General features: G+C 46.9%; 1 protein-coding gene across 1 annotated transcript in view; it reads left to right on the forward strand.

The window, feature by feature from the left end:
• DNAH17 (dynein axonemal heavy chain 17) overlaps nucleotides 1-22,995 on the forward strand; it is a 15,539,113-nt gene that overhangs the window by 3,304,423 nt on the left and 12,211,695 nt on the right. The window lies entirely within an intron of this gene.

The following is a 22,995-nucleotide window of genomic DNA, read 5'->3' on the forward strand; positions in this document are numbered from 1 at the left end:
CTTACCCGTAGGGTCTCAAGGCGCTGGGGGGAGGGGGGTGCCGCTACTGCTCGAACAGCCAGGTCTTCAGCTTCTTCCTGAAGGAGAGGTGGTCTTGGGTCAGGCGCAGGTCGGTCGGGAGGGCGTTCCAGGTCTTGGCGGCCAGGTAGGAGAAGGATCTTCCTCCTGAAGTCGCTCTTCGGATGCGGGGGACGGCGGCGAGGGCGTGGTTGGCCGATCGGAGGTGGCGTTTGGGAGCGTAGAAGTTGATTCGGTTGTTGAGGTAGCTCGGTCCTTGGTCGTGTAGGGCTTTGTGTGCGTGGGTGAGGAGGCGGAAGGTGATTCTTTTGTTGACGGGGAGCCAGTGCAGGTCTCTCAGATGTCCGGAGATGTGGCTGGTTCGTGGGATGTCGAGGATGAGTCTGGCTGAGGCATTCTGGATCCGCTGGAGTCTCTTCTGAAGCTTGGCGGTGGTGCCGGCGTAGAGGGCGTTGCCGTAGTCCAGTCGACTAGTGACGAGGGCCTGGGTGACGGTCTTCCTGGTCTCGGTGGGGATCCACCGGAAGATCTTCCGTAGCATGCGTAGGATGTTGAAGCACGCCGAGGAGACGTTGACTTGCCTGGTCATGGAGAGGGAGGAGTCCAGGATGAAGCCCAGGTTTCGTGCGTGGTCTGTCGGTTTGGGTGCGGGGACCAGGGCGGGAGGCCACCAGGAGTCGTCCCAGGCGGAGGGTGAAGAACCCAGGATGAGGACCTCCGTCTTGTCTGAGTTCAGTTTCAGGCGGCTGGTCGTCATCCACTCGGCTACCTCTTTCATGCCTTCGTGCAGGTTGGCTCTGGCGGCGGCGGGGTCGTTGGTCAGGGAGAGGATCAGCTGGGTGTCGTCGGCGTAGGAGATTATGCTGAGGTTGTGTTGGCGTGCGATGGCCGCGAGGGGGCTCATGTAGACGTTGAAGAGGGTGGGGCTCAGCGAGGATCCTTGAGGGACGCCGCAGATGACTTAGGTGGCCTCTGACTTGTACGGTGGTAGGCGGACTCTCTGTGTTCTTCCGTCGAGGAAGGAGATGATCGATTCCAGAGCCTTTTCCTGGATACCGACGTTGCTGAGGCGCTGTACTAGGGTGAGGTGGCAGACGGTGTCGAATGCTGCGGAGAGGTCTAGGAGGATGAGGGCCGCTGTTTCTCCGTTGTCCATCAGGGCTCGGATGTCATCGGTGGCAGCGATGAGGGCGGTCTCGGTGCTGTGGTTGGCACGGAAGCCAGACTGTGAGGGGTCGAGGGATCCATTCGTCTCCAGGAAGGCGGCCAGCTGCTTGTTGACGGTCTTCTCGATGACTTTGGCTGGAAACGGGAGGAGCGAGATGGGGCGGTAATTCTTGAGTTCGGTGGGGTCCGCTGTGGGTTTCTTGAGTAGAGCGCTGAGTTCGGCGTGCTTCCAGCTCTCAGGGAAGGTGGCGGTGTCGAAGGATGTGTTGATGATGTCTCGCAGGTGGGGTGCGATGACAGCGTCGGCCTTGTTGAAGACGTGGTGAGGGCAGGGGTCGGTCGGAGATCCGGAGTGGATGAAGTTCATCGTGCGGATGGTGTCTTCGGTGCTGATCGGAGTCCAGGCGTGGAGGGTGGTGGTTGTTCGGTCGTGGTGTGCGTTGGTTGGTTGTTGAAGCTGTTGTGTATGTCCGCGATCTTGTTGTGGAAGTAAGAGGCAAGGGAGTTGCAGAGGTCTTGCGATGGGGTGATGTCGTTACCTGCGCTGGGGTTGGATAGCTCTTTCACGATGTTGAAGAGTTCCTTGCAGTTGTGTGCGTTGTTGTCTAGCCGGTCCTTGAATGCAGTTTTCTTGGCAGCGCGGATCAGCTGGTGGTGCTTCTGGGTGGCAATCTTGAAGGTGGTCATGTTGTCTGGTGTTGGTTCCCATCTCCAGACTTTCTCGAGGGCTCGGCAGTTCTTCTTGGAGCTCTTGAGTTAGTCGGTGAACCATGGGGCTTTCTTGCTGCCGGGTCTGCTGGGCGGGGTCCTCAGCGGGGCGAGCTCGTCCGCGCAGTTGCTGATCCACTTCGTGAGGTTTTCGGCGGCTTGGCTGGGGTTCGCTGAGCTGGCCGGAGGGTGCTGGCTCAGGGAGGTGGCGAGTTGGTCGGCTGTGATCTTGTTCCAGCTTCTGCGGGCGGTCTGTTGGTGGTGGTGGGTCGTTGTTCTTTTGAAGGTGAAGTGGACGCAGCTGTGGTCCGTCCATTGAAGCTCTGTGGCGTGGCTGAAGGCGATGTCTGTGCTGGATGAGAAGACTGCGTCGAGTGTGTGTCCGGCGAGGTGGGTGGGGGTGGACACCAGCTGCTTGAGTCCAAGATTGGCGAGGTTGTCGAGCAGGGTGCTGGTGTTGCGGTCGTTGTTGTTCTCCAGGTGGAAGTTGAGGTCCCCCAGGAGGATGTAGTCGGCGGAGGGGAGGGCATGCGGGCTGACGAAGTCGGCGATGTCCTCGCTGAATTGGGTGCGTGGTCCCGGAGGTCGGTAGATCAGGGTGCCTCTGAGGGTGGTCTTCGGGTCGGTGTGGATCTGGAAATGCAGGTGTTCGGCGGTGGTCAGGGTGTTGTCGGTGCTGGTCGTGAGACGGATGGTGTTCCTGTGGATGATGGCGATGCCTCCTCCCATCTGGTTGGCGGTGCGATCCCTCCGGGTGATCTTGTAGCCCTCTGGGATGGCGATGGCGATGTCGGGAGCTGAAGAGGCGTTCATCCAGGTCTCCGTGAGGAAGGCAACGTCTGGAGCTGTGGTGTCGAGGAGGTTCCAGAGATCGATGGCGTGTCTGTGGACGGAGCGGGTGTTGAGCAGGATGCACTTGAGGTGGGTGCTGCTGGTGTTCGTCTTGGTGGGTGCTGGTGCGAGGCAGGTCCGGATGCAGGTGAACTTGCAGGCGTGGCAGCTGAAGGGTCCGTGGGTGCGTCGTGGGGTGGCTCGGTAGCATCCAGGGATTCGGCCGGTGTTGAGTGCGATGAGGGTGGCGGCGGTGTACGTCAGGCGGGTCGGTCGGGGTCCTCGTGGGCCAGGGGTCCTGGCACTGGGCGCGGTCCAGGCGCGGACGGGCGTAGACGGGCTTACCTTTGGCGCGCCTTTGGCGCACAATCGGCGCGCCCGCTGCGCGTGACCGCTGCGCGTTCGCGCGGTCGCCATATATGGCGAAGTGCGCGGGGGGGGCGGAGCAGCTGGGAGGCGGGAGCGGGGGGGGGGTACAGAAGAAAAAGGGGCGGGGTTATCGGTGGTGGCGGGAAGCGGGGAGGGAGGACAGGGGTCAGAACAAAAGGCTACACAGGAAGGAGATTACAAATTACAAAACGGACAGAAAATACAGGCAATACAGATGGGCAAAAATACAGCAATTACAAACAGGACGGCAAAAACAACAGGCAGGACGAGCGAGCACGGACCACGCCGCTCTGAGGCAGGGGGCGTGGTCACGAGACGGCAGCGAGGCAGTGGGGCACACGGGCAGGGAGGCGCACGCAGCAGCTGGTGGTCGTGCGGCGCGGGGGTGTCCTAGCAACTAGGTCACACTCACCTGCGACGCACGGTCGCCATATATGTGAACACCATTATACTTGGGTTCGCAGCAGAGGGTTACAAATTCAACTTTAAAAAGTCTCGAATTGCCCATCTGACAGTATTATTTTTAGGATACGAATTATCAAGTGAAGGAAAAAGCCTAGCGGACAACTTCTTAGAGAAGTGCGCTGTACTCCAAGCTCCAAAAACGCTGAAGAATTTACAATCCTACTAGGCTTTCTGAATTTCGGAAGAACTTACATTCTAAATTACGCAGAGAGGGTTAAACCTCTCTACGAACTAATTAAACATGATTTTAAACAAATCACCTGGACTCAAAAACACACAGAAATTTTGAGATCACTGCAAACAGACATGTTAGCAAAAACAAAATTAGATACACGTGACAATACACGCGGTCTTGTAATCCGAGTCATCCCAGGAAGGTGCGGATTCACGTACCTAACCTCTAATGAGGGAGAAAAGGTACCAATTTCAATTAAATCCCACTTGCACACACAAGTGGAAAAGACATTCAGTCCCACAGAAAATACTGTGAAAGCAGTGCAAATTGCATTAGCAAATGAACGAGAATTAGCACATGGTAAAAGGATTAATATCCTCACAGCGGAATCCGCCTTCGAGGCGCTATTCAGCCCAGTAAACCTGCCTACAGTGTCACTGGATCCGAAATGGATACAGTATGTAGATTCTCTAGGAGCGGAAGATGTGAAATACTATTTCGCCCCGCAATTCGAAGAACTGAATGATTTAGAATATGAAGAAGAATATCCTCTGCCAATCGAACTTCTGCCTCTCCAACAGTACGCCTGTATAATCTACACAGATAGATTTGTACAGCATTTCAACGTAGAGAGCAAATCCTACGATGCAGCCTGTGCAATTGTTAAAGGTCGTTGGCTGTGCGGTAAATTTAGACCGAAAATAAAAAAACTGAATCAGTAAGAAACTGTTCGGCTCAGAGAGCTGAAATCAGATCTTTAAAGATGGCGCTTGAAAATGCAGAACGTGCATTCCCGACACTAATCGTGTGTGATTCTCATTTTTGCGTCAACTCTTACAATAATAAGTTGCAGAGCTGGATTGAAAACGATTACAAAGATGACACAGGTGCCACAATAAAGCATAAATTGCTCTGGAAACAGGTAGCTCTTTTTCAGAAGGAACTACAAAAGACTCACGTGATACACGCACAGAGTCTTCAACGTGATGGCGTTCACGTTGCAGGGAATTCATTTGCTAATACAGCCATAGCGGAAGCAACTAAACCGGCTTCCGTAGCCACAAAAAAGCGTACAGAAAAATAAATAGACGGGGAAACCATGCTGGCAGTAAAAACGACTGTAAAAGGCGACTGTGCAGCACTACCCGTGAACTATCCACTCAATTATGCATACATAATCGATGCAAACTCCGTTCCTTTTGCTCGAATCCCTGGAGTGGGGGATAGGGTTATTCCAAACATGGAACACAGGTTAGGACTAATCAAAGCGGCACACCAAGGGCTTGCTTCTGGGCACGCTGGCGTTTCCGCAACAGTATCACTATTAAAACAGAGATATTGGTGGCCTCGCATGAGAAAACAAACTAAAAAGTATGTATTAGAATGCAAAAATATGCCAAAGGATAAAAGTATCAACAGTAAAACGACCAGCGCAGATCCCCCTTCTCATCTCGGATAAACCATTTGCATGTGTTTACCTGGACCACTGTGGTCCCCTACAAAGGGACGGCAACTATAAATATATCATGGTAGCAGTGGATTCCTGTACGAGGCTCATAAGGATGTGGCCCCAGCGCTCGGCTGACGCCAGAACGGTTATAAAAGATCTGCAAGTCTTTATCGGCACATACGCAATTGCCATGCTCCATTCTGACCAGGGTCCTGCTTTTAGCTCTCGAGCTTATAGGAAGGCCATGGCCAGCATGGGAGTTGGGTTGCGGTATTCTTGTCCATCACACCCCGAAGGGAATAGTGTGGTAAAAAAACCGGGACATAAAGCAATCTATAACAGCGAAGGTATTAGGTTTGGGTGCTGGGTGGGTCAAACATCTAATAAGTGTCCAAATCAGTCGTAATAATTTGCCAAGAAATTCTCTAAAAGGTTTTAGCCCATACGAACTATTGTTCAGAACTTTAATGAGAGTTCAGGACTTGGATAGTCAAGTATCAGTGGTACAAGATAAGAAAACAGACTTTGACATCAAAGATCGTTTGGCTGTTTTACAGGACTTGAATGAAACAAGAAAATCCTTAAGCAACATAAAGTTAAAGCAACAGCCAGCTACCACTGACGAGTCACCACCAGCCCCAGCAAGGCCTGTCTGGATTCCAAAGATTGGGGATCTAGTCAGAGAGAAAATAGCGGTGAAGAAGGAATTTGGGCCTTCTTACAGAAAAGCAGTACCTGTCTTGGCAGTCACCGGAACAAGATCAGTAGTACTACCGCCCCTTGCTGGTAAAAAGGAGAACAGAGTTGTATCAATCGACCTGGTAAAACCACAAGCATGTGGCCTATAATCAACAGTAGGCCCAGTGGACTCCCAAGAAACAACAGAATACCCAAACTTGCAACAATCCAAGAGGTTCAAACTGAAAGACTAATCACATTCGATCAGCCTGCAGTGCACAGAGAAGGACTATGCAATAATGCCATGGAACTCGTGCCTCTTGAGACACAGATTAAAACAGTTCGTCAAGAAACACCAGTCTACAATAATGTGGCATCAGAAAGTGCTACCGAAAGATAAATTGAAAGAACAATCCCATCAATTGACAGAACTGCCTCTGGTTATTTCATCGACTTTGACAACTTTTCCGAGGATCAAAGTAACCCCGAAGTGATGCCAGAAACAAAAAAGACTTTTAAAGAAAAAGCAACGGAACTCTTATCAACTGAAGGAAATCTACCTTATTTCCCCTTGGTTAGAGTTCTGGTTCGGTCTAGGTGCATTTTTCCTCCTGCTTTGCCTCATCATGGTACTTTTTTTGGGAAAATTCATTGAGGGAAAATATAGTACAATGGACACAGCAAGTCAGAACATCAACTTTGTCCTCAAACCACACAGATCATCCCACGTGAAGAAAAGAGAACTGTCAACAGTAAATGTCACAGCCATTCCAATACCCGGTGGGGTAGTATGGGAGAAAACTGACTATGAAATCTATGGTCTGGTCGAGATCCTGAAGTATCCTCATCAACTGAAGGTTTCATTAAGTGACTTTGTAAAACCTAGTACATTCTCTGATGATTGGGACTTTGACAGTATTAATAATATGATGTCTGATTTAGTAATGTCAGCTAGATTCACAGAACATGATTATTTACAAGGTTTGTCTAGTTATGAACAGATGTTCTGTTTTACACATTATGGCGATCAATATTTGCATAAATCTGCACAGCCTAGAAATGTTTTTAAGTATAATCAATGGGAACATTGTGCTACACCACCTAAAAGCAGTTCTAAAACGTTCTTTGAGAAATTCAAGTACTTCTCAGGGTTTAACACCAGTAATGCAGAAACGTTTTATTACTAACTGTTAGATAAAACAGGAATGAAAGCAATGCTGACAAATACTAAATTAATATATTCAGAAGTATTTTATGAAAAAATTATGACATTTGGTATTAATTATTGGAAAAATAACATTGAAACAAAAACCATTTGGGGTACGAAAGATTGGCAGGTACAAGGCCTAGAAACACTATTCAGAACCTGCATGATACCAGAACAAATGATGTTTTTAAACGACACAATTCATCAAACATCCTGTCTTGGCCTAGATAAGATCAAAGACCTTAACAAACCGTCTATTCCGAAGCCAATACCTGATAATACAACAACAGATATTGAGATAGACGTAACTAAAATTTTACATTTTAACAGAACACATCCTGATTGGAAAAAGTGGTTAATCTGGCCTACTGACACAAACAACTGTCAAGATAGATTCCTGAACAAAACACAGGGGTTAAAAATGACCAGACAAGACCCTAGATACTCCCAGAGACAACATCCAGGGATAGTAACATACAGTGTAGGGAAACTCTGCCTTGAATGGCTGGGATCATCCACACTGGCTGAAATTAAGCAACACTTATCTTTAACTTAAAGAGGGTGCTGATTTGCGCGATTTCATTCTTGGACCACGCAAACAGCGTCAAAAGCGTTTCATAGCGACCAGTATCTATGCTGCATACAACGAGGCTTGGAAAGTCACACAAATTGAAACAGCTGAAAAAATACGAGAAATTGATCGTATTAATTTGGAAAAATCACTTTCTGTAGTGGACAATGGGTTAATGACTGTCCTCCAGAATATATTCGTTGGACAATATTGTATCCTCTGCCTTTGATGTGATAGACAGAGACTTGCTAATGTTACAGCATGGCCAGTCGCAATTACGTTCTATTGTACAATTAGGCAGGACGCTGCAAAATCTTTGTTGAGGCTATGTGCCTTGGCGTTTAATCAACACAACGTCATTATTTTCCATTTTTAACCTTACTGATAAATAAATCAGCTTGGCACAGAAAGGAGCAGACTATACAATCCTGAGCATCGAAAAACTTGAGAGATTACCATTGACAATGTAAGAAAGTCCTGTCATTGAATGGATAATACACGGAATTATCACTATTCCGATAACAACTTTCCGATTTAAGAAGTGCCTTGAATACATACCTACTGGCCAGTATGAACAATTGGGTAAAGGATATGTTAAGTCAGCATGGAAATTACCATACACACATTCATGCTATAGTGACAGCGACAAAAATGTACTTAGTGGTGAAAACTGTAAACGTTCACAAAGCGGTATACTTTTGTGCCAGGGTATTAATTTACATGGAGCCTGTGAAGGTAATTCTAACAACCTTTCATGCCACCAGCTTGTCACACCTGCAACGCAGATAGAGCCTTTCTTTATGCAACTCGCAAATGGGAGTTATATTCTAAGAAAGGATCACAGATGTTGTGGCCTTTTGCCAGGGAAAGCGTATCTCGTAAGCGTAACTTCCATGGTCAAATGCTGTATGCAAGCATTGTTCCCGAGCGGCCCTGGAGACATAGAGACTCCCATCTGGCCTCGTCTGCATTTCTCTTCTATACGAATTGATACTTTAAGTAAAATGAAGTCTGTGCTTTTGCAGACAACAGTGCCCATCACGTCATCAAAAGAGACGTATGATCTCCTAGTTGCAAGGACAGCTACGGAGGTTCATGACCTTTTATCAACAAATTGCCCCGTGCATTTCGTAGAAATGTTGAGCCAACTCCTTAACATGTCTAGTGCCACAGGCATCCCAGGCATATTTAAGACGATTTTTACGGGACTGATTACACCATTTCAAGCAATTCTGGGAATCGTTCCAAATTTTGTCCACTCTGTTTTTGGCGGCATACCCCTATTTTTGGGACTTGTAGCAGGGATTTTATTTTTGACCCTCCTGCTCCGATATGGCAAGCCACAGCTCAGACATGACTCCTATGGGAATGGAAGAAACAATCCTAGCAATCCGCTACAGGGACAGAATAACTAGAGTCCTTGGATTGGCCAGGCTGAGAGATCTAAACATGACCTGGTTCCTTTCATTCAGACCGATATGGCAAAACTGCATCTTACCTGTACTTCGATGTATGCTATGCGGAGATGAGTGCGTGTTGGACACCTGTCTTGCACTTCCATCAGCAGTACCAATGGATATCGATACTTTGCTAAGTCCGATAACGGCTCACGCATTGTGTTGTCCCTAGCGGCTACCAATCCTGATGACGGCATTCGTTGAGACTCCTGTGCTACGACTAGGTGGTAACAGTGGAGCGAGTGACAAAAGCAACATCACCCAGGTACGACCTTCTGTGAGCATTGCTGATCCAGCCTTTGATGACAGCAATCATTCTCACACCTGCCAAGTTACAGCACTATCGAATTTGGTCGAACTGTCACCTGATTTTGTAGACCAATTCTTTGAGAGCCTGTCTGATATGATGTTCTCACCCGAACAGAAACAATAACTTTAGAGAAGCATTCCGACACACAGCGTTCCCATGAACTCTGAATTCGGCCTTCAGTTTTGAACAACAAAAACTGCTAAAAGCGTTGGAACTCTATTTTCCCCGTTCAAGCAATAATTCTTTTGAATTGAACACTTTTTAATATTCACCCTTTGTGGCACGAAAAATTCTTTGCTTAAAGTAGAACTATTCATAAAGAACAGAAGCTTCTACTTCTATATTTTTAGATACATCTAGAGACATAATAACTTTACACCAGCCTCTAGCACATTTTACTGCAGTGCATTTATATGTGATGAAATTATCTCGCCCTTCCTTTCTGTATTCAGAGATATTTCATGTGTAATTCTTTTTGCAAAATCGTTCATTGATTTCATATGCTATAATTTTTGAATGATTTATATGCTTCAAAAACGTACAGTACCTACATTTTCACGTATTAGAAATACGCCTATTTCAAATGCATATATGTGTTTTGGGGTGGGCAATGTTACACATGCATCTTATTGGTCTAGTTTTAGTAATTTGATGGACATGAATTCGTGGAGTGGGTGTAGCGTTCTAATCTAGGACCCTGATCGATACTGTGACCTTATGCCCCTATACGGCTATAAATCCATTTATTCCCTATATTAGCATAACCGATCAAATGCAATATTCAGAAACTCTTCCCTGGCCTCACACGAACAGAGCCACATTTCAGAATCGCTTTCTCTGCCACTTCCTTTGCAGCTAATTAGTACAATGACATAGCAGAAGTTACCATCTAAGATTCCTAGATTAACACTCCGAGTTCTTCAACAAGATAAAAACTCAGCAACCTGGGAAAGCCCCGCTTGCTATGTTTTGATTAGTAATAGAACTCTAATGAGCACTGATAGACGATCACTTCCTAGTGACATCTTTATTGACGTCTTATGTCCAAAAACTTACGTCAAACAAGGCACCTTTCAGGTATAAATATTACCAACGTTGCCTTAAGCAAACGCTGCTGAAGTTGCTGCTGTTATGCTGATGATACCATAGCTGCTATCGCTACTGCTATCGCTGCTAACGAGCGAACAATGGTGTGGTGAACTTAGGAGCTGAACAGCCGTCCCCCTGCAAGAGCCCAGCAGATGCAAGCTGCCCCCGGACACTGCCCCTCCTCTTCCTCAACGAGCTGAGAGAGACGCTGTCTTTTCTCCTGCAGAGAAATCCAGCCCCGGCGTTTCCAGCCTACCCTTGCGGGTGACTGGGATATCGAGTCCCTGAAGGAGATACCAGACCTCCATCATTCTATTCCAGAGGTATGATGTTGACTAAACCCTTAGAGAGAATTCTTGAAGCAAACCTTGGCAAAACCAACTTAACTTAAAGCTACTTACTCACTCCCCTCCCAAGTATTAGGCTTAGGTCAGGTACACTGGGGTAGGCGTAGTTAGAAGCACCAGTTGAGTATTTTAGCCTAATGTATATATGAATGTATATATGTTTTATTCATTTTAAACCATTGTATGGCTAAGAAATCATATCAATGCTTTTACAGTATTATTTTGCAATACTCATCTTACTGTACGTACTTTTTATAATAACAAGTCTTGCAATTGTGGCAATTCATTTCTCTTGTACGAGAAGAAAGACTGTTCAATAAATGTTACCCTTTATTGACAACGCCCGTCTCTCTATTCTCTACATATTGTGAAAGTAAACTGCACAACCACTGACTGAGTAAAATAACTGTCTATTGTTCACACGACTCTAGAGATTGACTCTTATCTGAGGAGCAAAGTTGTCATGTTGCACGGTTGTTGGAAAACTGAATCCCTTCTTGTCTGTACCAGGGAAGCTGATCACTTCCTATTCAGAGAAGAAAGTTTCCAGTGACCTCTGAGCTAGTTGGTAACAAACCCAATTAAGTTTAGCATAGTCAGTAGAGGCCTGGAAGATCCGCACTTCTACGTCGATACTACTGTTTGTTATTCCAATGCGCAGGGCCTATTGGGAAAATAGGAACTACACTACACAGCCTTTTGTTACCTTGCGACCGGGGGAGCTCAGTTTGGATTGGTTGTTCAGAAAAAAAGGTGTTCTGTATTGTTTGTATATTACTGTTCTTATTGGTGGGAGGGGGGATGTTTTGGGTCTTGGGAGTTCTGGTGCTACCCCATCATGTGTTTTATATCGTATTGTCTCTTCAGATCGTAGTAAAAGAGCTATTCAAAGTAATATTTTGTTAAATATGCACTATGGGCCTGATTCACAGAACTAACTTAAGACAAAATCCTAACTTTACCACTAATAAATGCCTTCTGTGAATACCAAAAGTAGCAAGTTTAGGATTTCGTCGTAAGTTAGTTCTGTGAATTGGCCCCTAGAAGTTTTTCGGAGCTAGCACAGCTTGCTATCCCACTAATTCGGTTACAGGTTTATGGACTACCTACCCATTGTCGTTGGTGAATTATACATATGTTCGTCCTCCCCATTTCACAGTGGAAAAGGGCGAATTTGGGATGGGATATCCTGGCCCTTGTTTATATTATAGAAAGCCCAGAGGGACAGAGTACCCAGATTGCATGGCTGAAATGTATTTTGATAATCTGTATATTGATAAAACAAATGTCACTCTGACAGGTTAGCATTATCAAGACTTGATAGTCACTCAAGAGGCAGGTTTAATTGTAAAGACCCTAACCTGATAGCAATAATAAAAGCTTCCATATTAGCTAAATAATGCTAAAAGGAGAGTCTGTTAGAACTGAAACATATTACTGACATATTGCTCGTATTTTACCCGATTATGTTAGCATTTATTTAGCTATCTTATAATTAGGGCTTCCGGTTTTATGGTATTTTTTTTTTTAACATTTCCGTCTGTATTTATCCATATTTATTTTTTACCCATTTCATCTGTATTTATCCATATTCATTTTGTGTTTTGCGTAAAAATTAAGTTGTAAAACTACATTTCCATATTTATTTAACTGTTCTACGTGCACTCATACTTTGATCTCTGTCATATTTTCACTATTTAAGCTACCAAATATTACATACTAATACATCTACTGGTAAATATTAGCATTATACCACAAATGCATGTTTACAAATGCCATTATTTAAAGAAATGTCATCCTGTTTTGTCATTTTCCATGCTGTCCATCTGCTCAGCTATTAGGCTATAATTAATGAAAGACAGCACAGAGGTTCATTCAAAGAAGCACACATTTCTGTATTTATCCGCCTTTAAAAATAAATGCAGACTGAAACACATTGTTTTCTGTCTGTATTTATCTGTAAAAATACGTAAAAACGGAAAACAGGGCGCTTTAGATATAATATATTCCTTTTGGATGCTGTTAGAACTGGGGGTCTCGCGTAGGCAGAAGTAGGTATTTTTGACCAAATAGGGACCCTTGCTTCTAGTCAGGGAAAGGGGATTACACTCCTGGATAACCCCTTCTCGTCCCCTTGGTAGCTTGGCATGAGCAGACAGGCTTATCTCAGAGGAATCTGTGAACACATACAGTTATACAGTGAAAATACTACAGATGGACACCACCCAGGTTTTATAAAAATAAGTATTCTTTATATAGACTTAACACAAGACCACAAACGACAACAATCCACAATACTATACTTAAAATAAACTTAAAGGTGGTAGAAGTAACTTAGTTCAAGTTGATGATAAATGCGACACGTTTCTCACAACAGTACATTGGATGCATAACGCAAAACAAACAAAAGGTTCGCAGGGAGGGTGATGCAACAGTTCCTTGCTTCGGGGAGGCGATGCGTCGAGCCTCAATGCTTATGCAGCGTAGGGGATGTGTCTATTCCTTACCGGAGAGGAGGTGATGCGTTCATTCTCGAACTGCGTTCCGGTTGCGATGCTGCAATATGGTGCCTTGATGTAATGAGACAATCCGGTACAATGCAATAAGATGTCGCCCTTGATGCGATGTAACAACGTGAAGATGATGCTTGCACACCCGACAGCTGTGCAGTGAACTCTGTAACTTTGGAGCCGCTACAGGCCCTGTGACACGCTTCTCTGGTGATGAGACGTCAAACAGCTGCGATGAAGACATGCTTCTCTGGTATTGCAGCAGCGGCCTCTGCGGCAGCGACACGCCTCTTCGGCGATGCGACGGCAACAGCTGCGACGGCGACACACTTCTTCTCGCTGAGTCGCGCTTCCAGCTCCCAGCGACACGCAGGCTTCTGCAGATAGAATTCCCAGCAAGTAAATTCAGGGGGAGCTGGTGGTGAAGTCTTGTAGCCCTGAGACTTCAGCAGGAGGCAAGCACAAGTTCAAGCCCTTGGAGAAATATTCTGCAAGATGATGAAAGTTCCTTTAAAGTTCCTGCAGGCCAACCCAGCAAACAGCACACAGAGGGGCAGTCCAAACTCCTGCAGCTTCCTTGGTTCTTTTCCTTGGCAAAGGTTCATCTTGTTTTCCCAGAAGTAATCTAAAGTCCTGGGGTCTGGGCCCCAATATTTATACCAGTAAATCATTTGTCCTCTGAAGGCAGAGGGTCCTGTTCCTAGTTCAAACAAGTTCTGGGTGCATTCTGCCAGTTCGCACCTTCTTCCTTTGTCAGGGTTGGCCAGGGTCCTCAGACACACCACAGGAGGTAGAATCAGCATTGTGGGAGGCTGGCACAGCCCAATTCAGGCCCAGGTGCTACTCTACCCACCGCTCTACATACAGCTAGGACTATTCAGCCCTGTGCTGACTCACCTTGTCTCCTGGAGCCTCCCTAGCCCCTGTCATTCACAAACCAAACATGCAATACACAAGCTCGCAGAAGCAGGTTGGATGGTTAGGTACGAAAATACACACTTTCGAAAAGTGGTATTTTCAAACACAGAATGTTAAACCAAATTCACTGTATTTTATCATCCTGAGTTCAGGCATACTAAACTCGAATTTCTACCATGTTCCCTGGGTCAGTTAGGATTATAAGATGTTATAATCAAACTACCCATTATGGACTATGGACACAGGTAGCCTTGCAATAGTGAAAAACAAAAATGGATGTAGTTCACTATCAGGACATGCCACACACATCAGGGCATGTCCTACCTTTTACATACAATGCACCCTGCCCTTGGGCCTACCTTAGGGGTGTCTGATATGTAGAAAAGGGAAGGTTTAGGGACTGGCAAGTGTTTGCACTTGCCAAGTCAACATGGCAGCCCTTGGCTGCACATAGGCTCCCAATGGCAGGTCTAAGTTACACTTTACATGCTGCTTCTGTGGGTGGCACAATCACTGCTGAAAGCCCACCAGCAGCATTCGATTGACAGGCCCTGGGCACACTTGGTGCACTATACTACGGTCTGACAAGTAAATCAAATAAGCCAATCATGGGGTCACTAATCATTGCATGAATTTACAATAGGGAGCACTTGCACTGTGGCACTGAATAGCAGTGGCAAAGTTCCCAAAGCATCTAAACCAGCAAAACATAACAAAAATGGAGGAGGCAATCAGTAAAAAAATGGAAGGGAGACTCAGACCAATGGTCCCAGGTCTTACAAATGCATACGCAATTAACAGTTATGTCAGTTAGGTTAACATCTCTGCCACCATTTTAGTTCTCGAAGACGCCATTTTGTATTATAATCGAAACTGTTATTTGATCATTTTTTACGAGAAATGGTCCTTGATAAGTTTTGTTTCTCAAATGTTGAATCTGAAAGAGACACGTTAGTGATAGATTCCTTACCTTAGAATATCCCCAGGCGTCAGACTGGATCCAGAAATGTTTGCGTAGCAGTACCCATGTGCTTCAGTAGGCGTCGTCCAGGGCTCCGCGTCCGTCATCGGCGTCGTGGGCACTGTGATGACGTTGTCGGAGTACTTAGACACCGCCTCCACGCGCTGACGTCATTTCTTCTTTTTTCCGTGCCAGCAAGCGTAGATCCGGAAAAAGTTGTACCCTAGTCAATTTTTGACTAACTTTTTACGATCCTTTTTGATCTCTTTTCGAAGTCTTTCGACTCCGAAGGTGCCGGTAGGGATGCCCGGGTTCAAGCCCTGCGCTGACTGCACATGACTGATGTCGGTTACCGACCCCCAACGCCGGTGCCTGCACTGTCTAGGCCCGGACCACGACGACAAGTCCTGCTCCTACTGCCGGGCCCTGACGTCTAAAGCTAGACGGGAGCGGTCCTGTAAGCGACTCGAGCTTCAGCAGTCCGCCCCGCGCTGCTCGAGGTTCCGGTCCGAGAGGAGGTCGAGGGACCGGTCGCGGGGCCGTAGTCACCACAGTTCCGGCAGTCGTCATCGGTCTTCGCGCTCGAAGTCCTCAGGTAAGAGGCACAAGAAGTCGAAGAGGCGCCATCGCTCTTCTGACTCCCCACCGACGCTCGGGCGACGCAGCCGGGGGTTCGGGCGACACCGCCCACGCGGCTCCGCCGGAGCCACGGGTGTCGCGGCCTGCTCCATACCTGCTGGTTCCTGGGCAGCACGCAACGCTGGAGGAGATCGAGGCCTTCCTCTCGGCCATGAGGTCGCTTACTCCTCCATCAGGTTCCACGGCGCCTTCGGGCCAATCGGCCCCGACTCCAGCAGGGGCAAATAATTGCTGAGCCCCTGCTGCTTTTCAATGAGGTACTGACCTACATCTTCTTGGGGGCCTGGGCCAAACCTTGTTCTGGCCCCCCAGTAAATAGCTAAATATTGAAGCTCCAATACCCTGTCTCAGGTGACCTTCATTTTTGTCTCCACACCCCTCTCCTGGAGGTTTAGTGATACAAGCTTCTACTCGTAAGACAAACCCTAACACTTTTCCAACTACTCCCCCAGAAAGTGAGTCAAAGAGGCGGAGACATTTGGAACCAGAGTGTTTTTCTCTATGAGTTTGGCCCTCTGTTCTGTTAAGGTTACTTGCCTACTGGGTTGATAATGCCATACCCTCTGGGATTCAGTTGTTCAGATCCTCCCAGGTCTACCAGAAAACCTCTGTCCCATAATGAGACCGCCTATTCAGGACGGGCTGAGACGCTACTAAATTTACTATTTGCTGCAGGATGAATACCACAAACTCTTTCGGTTGAACAATTGGCACTAGCTATGTCATCTATCGGAATACCTGGATGTGATCAAAAAGCATTTTGGGCAATGTCTAATCAGCCATTAAAGACATGCTCTTTGACGGGAACTTTTTTTTTAGCACAAGGCTTATTTCGCCCTCAAGTGCTTCAAAGAGAGCAGGGCCACAGCCCACTTCTTGGCCTGTATGCTCAGCCATGCCAGCTTCATCAGTCTTTTCATTCCTTTTGCAGCTTTTTTTTCACAGGAGCACTGAGGCAGCTGCTTCAACCCCAGCAGTGTGCCAAGCCCTATTGTGGCTGAGACAGTGGCACCCACCGACCACGGTCAGGGACAACACAACAGCCAGTCAACTGCTGTTCCTGCGTCCCCACTTGTCAAACCCCTCTAGCTTGCCCTTAATGGAGCACATCTACCAGGCAGCTACATGAGTGTCACTCCATATCTTCACGAAGCATTACTCTCTGGATAGCCAGGTTCACAGAGAATGGCATTAGGCCAGCTCAGTCACACAGGATTTTTTTTATTCGAGCCAATTCACAGACCCATCTCAAACAGGTACTGCTCTGTTATCTATTTAAGAGGTGAGGAATCTACAATTATAAATCTCTATCAGAAGAACAAGTTACTTACTTCTGTAATACTCTTTCTAGTGGAAACTATTTTCCAACCACTGATTCCTCATGACCCTCCCATACTCCCTGTTCTGTGATTTGGATCTATTATTATTTATTTTTTTTAACTTTATTTTTCAGGTTTATATTATTACAGTTACAACACCCCCCCCAATTGGCATCAGAACAATATACGTATACAAATCGACTGTCTCATTATGGCACTTTTGTTTGGATAGAGGCTTCACCTGGATACACGTATAACCATGAGGCACAGCAGAGTAATATACACATAAAGAGGTATCATCTTGAGTAAATAACCATGCTCTGCACTATCATTGTACTACCTACAACTTAGGAAACTCCCCTGCCTCCTCATCCGTCCCCGATCCCTGCGGCGAACCTAACTCGCCGCTCGTTCCTTCCGAATCGCTTTGGGAAGTTTGCACCCTTACTCCCAATCCTGCAATACACATGGCTCGCCAGGCAAGTAGGTCCTCTTGTAATTTCTCATCTCTCCTGCAGCGCGGCATATGTGTTTCTTCTGCTAGGGACCATTCTCTCTCGTCTCTGAGCCATGTGGGTATCTCTGGGGCCCTCTGTCCCATCCAAGTGATAGCCACCCTGAGCCTAGCCAGCACCAACATCAATTGCAGTAATCTATAGGACAGCTTTCGTTTCCTCGGTCTAGGGAACAGCGCCAGCAAACAGTGCAAAGGTGTTAGTGTGATGCGGAGGCCCGTAGTGGCAGATATGTGATGTACAACGCTCGCCCAAAAGCACTTAATTAATGGGCAGTCCCAAGCTAAGTGCAGGAAACCCGCCCCCTCTGCGCTGCATCTGGGGCAACTATCCCCCCTGTCTGCGGAATAACGCTTCAATAAGATCGGAGTAAGGTAGGAGCGGTGTAGGAAGTTAAAATGTATTAATTTAAAACGTGCGTTACATGAGACCTTCTGTGTTAGAGCCCCTATGCGCTTACGCTGCCCTTGGTCCAGCGGCGTACCCAAATCCACCTCCCAGGCCACCCAGGCCGGTGGCAACGGTGGGGCCGAGTCCCGTCGCATAGCTGCATATAGTAGGGAAATGAGCCTGCGTTCTCTGCCGCAGGACAGAAGAATATTTAAGATGTGAGTCATTGGGGGCGCCTCCGGATACTGAGCCCAAATTGACTGCACTACATCGCGCAGACCCTGATAATGTATATACTGCCCTCTCCCAAGGCTGAAGGTCTCTTCCGCTTGTTCATAAGTTAGAATGGTCTCGGTGGGGTATAGGTCGGCCAGGGATTCACAGCCCCCCTCGCGCCGGGCACAGAATGACATATGTTGTTCCATTGTCACCATGGGTGCCAGGATTCCCTATGGAAGGGCGCTGTTCGCAAGACTTTCTCTATGAATCGGTGCCAAACGCTCGCCGTGTGCCTTACGACGCAAGACTCACTCGCCCCTCTGCCCCGCATCAAAGCCACCCGTAACTCCAGCACCGTTGCTCTACCCGCCAATAGTTGCGTCTCCCAAAAGTCTGCATCCGCGAACCATCTGGCAGCCGTTTGCAGCTGCGCACGTAATATTATAAGTCAAAGCACGGGGTCTCTAGGCCTCCCTCCTCATAGGAGTGCATCACTGTATGAAGAGCTACTCTACTGCGCGGGCCAATTTGGATCTATTACTAAGATACCAAGCTTAGGAACCTGCACACTTGTTAAAGCCAATTTGCTGTTGGTGTTGAACAGTGGCACTTACGTGGGCCCCTCGTGTCATTTCCAGATCGAAACTGCATCAGTTTGGAGCCACGTGATACCACCTACCGGTAGAAGGAGTCCTGCTCAAAAGTATTTTAGACCAAATCTGACCCATGAGGAATATTCAAAAGGTTAGGATTCTGCAGTTAGATAGAGTGTCTACCAGAAAGAACAGTAAGTCACACCTTGATCGACAATCTGGGTATTCTCATCCTTGACTTAATTAATTCCAATCCAACTTACATAGCTGACCATTTGCTGGATCCCATTTTCTCCAACGTCACTGGCTTCATTTCAGCCTCAACCTTACCATTACTCTGGACCGATCATTTTGCAGTCCCCCTTTACCTACCATGTATCCCCCATCTTTTTCTACAGTAACCAGACCCAAAGCAATGGCCTGAAACTGGACCAAATTGTATATCATTGCTCTCAATACTAGTCTATCGGATACTCTCCTTGAATTAGTATATCAGGTTTCCTCTGAACTCCCCATGATCGACAACTGGCTACGAAACTCTCTTGACTTAACCCTGCCAGCTAAACTTAGAACTGGGGCCAGGAAGCACCCTCCGGCACCATGGTGTAATGAGACCCTACAGGAAGAAAATAAATCCTACAAAAGACTTGAAAGAGCCTGGAGAAAGCAATATGATAATGACTCAAAGTCAGATTTTAAGATAGCCTGAATGTCTACCATGCTCACTGCAGAATCCCCGAGCTGCTTTTTATTCTGACAAAATATTAAAAGCACAAAATTGTCACAAGACCCCTTTTAAAGCAGTCTAAGACCTTTCCAACCCCAGCAATATTGCGCCCCATTCCTCACGGTCTCAGAATCAATGCGAAGCTCTGGCAGATTTCTTTGTCAATAAGGTGACAAACATTGACCTTGCTCTGGCCACAGTAGCTAAGGGCTCCTTCCCACCCGAAACTGCTTCCCTTTACTCAACCCTACACTTGCACCACACAAGGAAATAATTCCACAAGATATTACGCTACTCCCATCTCACACTTACGGTCCATTAAATCAAGTTCCCGACTTGATCCTCTCCCTCCCTCTAAGCAGAGCTCTTTGAGTCCTCATATCCTGTCTTTATTAGGGAATCTTTTGGATTCCTTATTAAGAGAAGGTCACTACCTAAAGCTTGGAAACAAACCCTAGTATGCCCTCTGCAGAAACAAACCTCACTTGGATCCTTCTAACTCAGAGGTCTTCAATCTGTGGGGCGCGACCCACAGGGGGGTCGTGGAGTCCTTGAAAGGGGGTTGCAGATTCAACAGAGTGCAGTTCAGCTGCTGGGCTGATCGAGGGTGCTCACAGCGGAGGCCTAATTCACACAGAGGTGTGAAAAACATCCAAGCCTCATTAACAAGTAAAAGGTCTTTTAAAGACCTGTCAAGTACTCGGGTGTGGCTGTGTGTGTGCCCCTGAAGCCGTTTCAGCCGGGCTCACATACACGAGCTGGGCAGGAGGGGGTAGGGGTTGATATGGGGGATGGGGGGCTGGGGGCTGGGGGAGCAGGCTGTAGTGTGCATCATGCAAAGCATTATCCTGATATTAAAGGTAAGCTTTAACAGTTTGGGATAATCTTTATTCTTCTGTGCTGAATTACTGAATTGTTCAATTAGTCACTCTTCCTCCACATAACCAGGGCTGGTGCCGGAAAATATAGCGGGGTAAGGCAGCAGACTACAGGCGCTATCAAGTGGTGGTGCCAAATAACAGCAAAAGTCCCCAAAAAAATACGAACACATTTTCCTTGTATGAAAAAGTTCAGTGGCAAAACAGAATTTTTCCTCGATTGCTGAAAATTCTTGTATTGTAGCTTATTTAAAGTTATAGTAATGTCAAAGGGTAACTAAAAAAAATCAATGAATGTTGGATCTGAAAAGGAACACGGATATTCTAAGTAAGTCTATTTTGCTGCACGTCTGGTAGATAATAGCAATAGTACGTAATTTCATAGAAAAAATAAATGGACTACAAATTGAGAGGGGGGGGGCCTGGGGGAGCAGGCTGTTGTTTACTGTAGCCCTTTGAGTTCAATGGATGTTGCGCGCCTGGAGCTGCGGGCCCGTGACACCCGCCCAGCAGGGGGGCACAGAGATGCCCTCCCATGAGCGGGAAAGAAGAAGGAAGAAGACGCAGAGAGATACTGACCCCCCCCCCCCCCCGCCCCCCATGAGAGAGGCACAGAAAAGGTAGGTGGATGAATAATGGGTGAATGGATGGATGGAAGGGTGGATGGATGGATGAAAGGGTAGATGGATGAAGGGTGTATGGATGGATAAAAGGTTGCATGGATGAATAATGGATGGATGTGTGAAAAGATGGGTGGATGAATGATGGATGTATGGATAGAAGGATGAAAGGGTGGATGGATGGATGAAAGGGTGGATGGATGGATGAAAGGGTGGATGGATGGAAGTATGAAAGGGTAGATGGCTGAAGGATGTATGGATGGATAAAAGGTTGCATGGATGAATGATGGCTGGATGGATGTGTAAAAAGATGGGTGGATGAATGATGGATGAATGGATGGATGAAAGGGTGGATGGATGAATGATGGATGTATGGATGGAAGGATGAAAAGGTGGATGGATGAAGGATAGATGGATGAAGGATAAATGTATGGATGGAAGGATGAAAGGGTGGACGGATGAAGGATGGATGGATGAAAGGGTGGATGGATGGATGTATGGATGGATGGATGGATAAAAGGTTGCATGGATAAATGATGCATGGATGGATGTGTGAAAAGGTGGGGGGATGAATGATGGGTGGATGGATGGATGAAAGGGTGGGTGGATGGATGTAGGGATGAAAGGGTGGATGGATGAAGGATGGATGTATGGATGGGAGGATGAAAGGGTGGATGGATGTATGGATGGACAAAAGGTTGCATGGATGAATGATGGATGGATGTGTGAAAAGGTGGCTGGATGAATGATGGGTGGATGGATGGAAGGGTGGATGGGTAAGGGATGGATGTATAGATGGAAGGATGAAAGGGTGGATGGATGGATGTGTGAAAGTGTGGGTGGATGAATGATGGACGGATGTGATGAGGTCTAACAGGCGCATTTATGGTTGTCAAAAGTTGATGAGGAGTACCAGTTTCTAGAAGCTTTTGTTGGAAGGGGGTTCTTACGCCTAAAAAGGTTTTACAAGGGGGTCTCGGCATCACAAAGTTTGAAGACCTCTGTTCTAACTGGACCAATTACTGACCCATCTCATTACACCCCATTCTGTCTAGTATTTTAGAAAAATCATGTTAACGCTCAACTCTCCTCGTAAGTAGAACCCCAAAATGCCCTTCACCCCTTCCAGGCAGGATTTAGTACAGAGCACTGCACAGATGTTGCCATGCTAGGAGTCACTGAACACCTCTGCCAACTCCTAGACAGGGGTGGCATGGGAACACTGATTCTTTTTGATCTCAGTGCGGCTTTTGGCACGGTGTCTCATAACAAGCTTATCGACTGACTGGCTCCACTTAGCCTTCAAAATATGTCTCTTGCTTGACTTAAATCCTTTCTAGCTGACCACTCCTTTCTGTTTTTTTCCACCAATACAGTGTCGAGCTTGCATTCACTCACCAGTCGTGCCCCACAGGAATCTGCTCTCAGTCCCATGCTTTTTAACATATACGTCCACCCTTTAGCAGATCAATTGGAAAGCCATGGTTTGACTGTTCTTTCCTTTGCCGATGATGCCTAGATCATTTCCTCTCCATTGTCGGAACGGGAAGCCGGCTCAAAATATCCAAACTCTTGCCTCAGCCATGTTGCCAACTGGATTAACTCTGACTTCCTGAAGCTGAATGGGGATAAGACTGAGGTGCTAATACGCGGTAAAAAGCCCTAGCTTTGGGGCCTCCTGCACTGGCTTGCCACTTTGGGTTCACTCCACGAACCGGCCAACAAGATGAAAAGTCTGGGCATGTGGCTGGACTACACTTTGTCTATGTAGCGGCAAGTAGCCAAGATTATTTCCTCCTGTCTTCCCACAATGAAATGGCTCAAAAGAGTCTATGGGTGCTAC

Source organism: Lissotriton vulgaris, chromosome 7 (assembly GCF_964263255.1).
Source record: "Lissotriton vulgaris chromosome 7, aLisVul1.2, whole genome shotgun sequence".
Lineage (NCBI taxonomy): Eukaryota > Metazoa > Chordata > Amphibia > Caudata > Salamandridae > Lissotriton > Lissotriton vulgaris.